The sequence below is a fragment of the Rutidosis leptorrhynchoides genome, chromosome 11, assembly GCF_046630445.1.
Source record: "Rutidosis leptorrhynchoides isolate AG116_Rl617_1_P2 chromosome 11, CSIRO_AGI_Rlap_v1, whole genome shotgun sequence".
Lineage (NCBI taxonomy): Eukaryota > Viridiplantae > Streptophyta > Magnoliopsida > Asterales > Asteraceae > Rutidosis > Rutidosis leptorrhynchoides.
In genome coordinates this window covers 12,483,616-12,487,098 of record NC_092343.1, presented here as the reverse complement: position 1 = coordinate 12,487,098, position 3,483 = coordinate 12,483,616, and the positions used below count along the sequence as shown (strand labels likewise).

At 30.1% G+C, this 3,483-nt stretch overlaps 1 pseudogene; it reads right to left on the bottom strand.

Annotated features, from left to right (window-relative positions):
- Positions 1-694: 694 nt before the first annotated feature.
- LOC139874309 (receptor-like protein kinase FERONIA) lies at positions 695-2,756 on the bottom strand (annotated as a pseudogene).
- Positions 2,757-3,483: the final 727 nt, after the last annotated feature.

Below are 3,483 nucleotides of genomic sequence, written 5' to 3'. Positions count from 1 at the left end.
TTTTGCCAAAAATAGAAAAAAAACATAAGTCGGAATCAATACTTCTAAGTTACCCTTAAATTAGAGCCGTTAGCGGCGTAAAACCCTAACTCGAGTAAAGGTCACCGTCTCAGCCTAATTATCAAATCCGATCACCTCACGTGAGGTATATAAAGGCCTCATACATTAGATCTCATCGTTAACTACCTTGCAATGATACTATAGGCTCTGTATACATGAACTATAATGTTTGACTAAAATCAATCCCTGACAATGACTTTAAACATCATCTGAAACTAGCACACAACTTTCATAACACATGTGTGTGTATATTATTAAGTAAAATCAGTCATATTCACTTGATATCTATGCAAAACATTTAATTAACAATCCTAATCCTATCACATGTTTGTACCTTCGGATGCGTACTCACACAAGAAATTAGAGAAACCGTATACTAATATATATCCAATACGCTTACGCAAAAGGAAATTACACTACATCAACAAAACCTTGGTATATCACTTCATTGATTCGTTCAATTGCACAATAATACAAGCAATTCACCAATGTGCTAATGTTGTCTAGTTTCAATCATATCCTCCATACATTGTTTATGCAAAGCAAAATACTCCTAGTAAATTATGAAAGCTTAATTTTAACCACTACTTTAATTTAATTATTTTAAATAAAAGCAATTTAGGAAGCAGTGAAAATCACATCTAAAATCCAATCATATACGCAGAACACTTATGCAAAACGCAAAATGATACTCCTCCGTATTAAACTAGATCAACGAAACATAATCAGATCATTTATTCGGGGTCCAAATACCTGCAAATACCCTTCACGTAGGTGCTAACATTAGATTGGTCCAATGCAACGCACGTTTTGGACAACCCGAAATCGGGAACTTTGGTAACCCATTTGTTGTCTAATAAAATGTTGCTTGTATTGACATCACCATGGATGATCATATGATTGGCACTGGAGGCAGTGAAGACCATGAGCTGCACCTTTGCAAATCTTGAGCCTTTATTTCCAAGGTAAACGTTGGTCTTGTGTTCCGTAAAGATGTTCACGAAGGGTCCCGTTAGCCATGAAATCGTATACCAAAATCATCTCATTGTTGTCTTGACAATAACTGATTAAAGACACAAAATGACGGCGATGAAGTTTTGAAAGCATTTCGATTTCCGTTTGCAACTCTTTAATACCTTGATTGGATGATGGATTCTTACGCTTAATTGCAACTTTAGTCATCCCACCATCTACTTTCCTTTATAAACTTTCTCTTTTAATTTCTGTTTTTAACAATAAGGTAAATGTAAATTAACATCCTATAATGACATGAATATTAGCATACATCTAATGATGTGAATCTATACAAGAGGTTAACATCCTATAATGCTAGCAAAAAATTTTGAGATAAATATGTCAACAATAGGTAATACACACAATCACTAATAGTATATAACAAGAATAAAACAAATCAGATTGTAGCAAAAAATTTAAAAAGCAGCAAAATACATTTTTTTAATACCTGTTTTAAAGCTCAAGAACACGTCATATTTGATAGCTCTTGTGATTAAATGATGTTGAATCATACACCATTGAAAATTTGCTTTATGGATCTTTATATATCTCATGTTTATTGGAATAAGATTACAGTAGCAGCAGACAATGAAAGTTGAAAGTTAGAAAAGAAAAATAAGCAAAAAATGAAGGCGATTTGGTGTTGAACTAACGACAGAAATGAAGAAGGAAAGAGAATTGCCGTCAGTTTAGTTGTGATGACGCCGGTATTGTAGTGGTTATAACAGCCGCCTGAGAGGGATGTAGTAGTTTTTTTATTAGGGTTTTGTTAGAAATGAATAAGATGAGAACTTGATACGGAATACTTAGATGAAAGACAAACACAATAGACGTAGAAGTGGATGTAATACGTGTCACACTAATAACCATATAAAAGTTTCTTTACTTTTCTCTTTATTTATGTAATTGGGTTTTAGTGTTGTGAGGCTACTCAAAATCCGTTTTAAATAAGTCACTTAATTTAATTTTATGACGTTTGAATGCTTGATCTACATTTTCAAACAATATTTGTGGTTGTGTTTAAGAGGGACATGTCGGCCTAATAGCTTAATTGTGATTAATTTGAGCCTGTATCTATTTTCAATAGATTATAGCGATTACTATTTGAAAGTTTAGATAAAATGATAATGAGTTTGATTAATTGACTAAATCAAAAGGGTCAAAATTTATCCATTTTATTATTGATTCATTAAAATATTTTAAATGTGTATCTTTCAAATAATACGTTACATCATATTTTGACTACCAAAAAAAACACAGAAGAATCAATAAGACATTAAGACTAAACTTAAATGGACAAAAAAGTGTTGGAACCAAGTTCATAATTTAGATGTTAGAGAAGTACAGTCATTCTAGCTCTCAGAATCAGTTATAGCTTCCACCAAGTTCATACTTTAGAGATTAGAGAAAAAACATACATATATTTTATGATGCAGATTTATAAACCACTCTTTTTCAACCTTCTCTCCAACAAATAAAATTTTGTATCAATTTTCTTCTTTGACGTTATATCTCCACAAACAAATTATGTACTCCCTTCGTCCCAATTCTTTTCATTTTAATTACAATAAACAAATTAACAAATCTTTAATTAATGGTTGTTCTTAGAAACAAAACCGTCCATGTGTCACCGTTTTCAATGTGCTCGGACGATCGCGAAGAGCTCTTAAAAAAGGACGCATTTCTAGTATGTTAGTATGTTTCGTTGACATAACGGGACTATAAAATACATATATATTTCATATTGCGTGTTTGCAACAACAAAAAATTGCTCGAGTTCTATCAGATTTAAGAAATCGGTTGAATCTAATTATATAATGGTATAATTTTACTAATACAAAGTAATACGTTACCATTCCCTCAAAATTAGTATTAAAAATTGTTCGGTAGTTTTTTTATGATTTTATATGAACAGATGTGTGTATGAATATACAAATAATAGTACATGTGTGTATTAACCAATATTTGTAGTTTTTCTGATGATCATAGGAGTATACAGAAGTAGGGATCAAATAGGAATTAAATTGTGTAAAATTGGGTTTAGTAAATTTTTTAAATTAAATAGGTACATATGATAGTTTTAGTATTTAAATTGGGTATATATGATATTATATGATTTACTTGGGTAGATATGGATAAGGGTATATATGAATAATTGTGACATGTGTAAATTACACTTGGCTTAATATGCAATAATTAAGGAGCTAATAACATGTAACATAATTAAAACTCTCTTTTATATAGTATATAGATATAGATATAGATATAGATACATAGTAAAAGTAAATTATAATGGATCACCTAATTTTATATTGTACATAGTATTAATATTAGTATTTTATATTATATAATATATAATATAATGGTGGTGATTATAGTTAATTTTGAAATTTTAAATGTTATATCAAT